Raw genomic sequence first — 281 nt, 5'->3', positions numbered from 1 at the left:
ATTATCTATCTATCTATCATCTATCTATCAATCACCTATCTGTCTATCATCGATCTATCATCTATCATCTATCTATCATCTGTCTATCATCTGTCTATCATCTATCTATCACCTATCTATCTATCTATCTATCTACCTATCATCTATCTCTATTATCTATCTATCTATTTATCTACCTGCCTATCATCTATCTCTATTATCTATCTATTTATCATCTATCTATCTATCATCTATATTATCTATCTATCTATCATCTATCTATCAATCACCTATCTGTCTAT

This window comes from Nannospalax galili, unplaced genomic scaffold (assembly GCF_000622305.1).
Source record: "Nannospalax galili isolate Female #2095 unplaced genomic scaffold, S.galili_v1.0 scaffold233, whole genome shotgun sequence".
NCBI lineage: Eukaryota > Metazoa > Chordata > Mammalia > Rodentia > Spalacidae > Nannospalax > Nannospalax galili.
The sequence above is the reverse complement of the archived record's forward strand: the minus strand, read 5'-3'. Positions refer to the sequence as shown.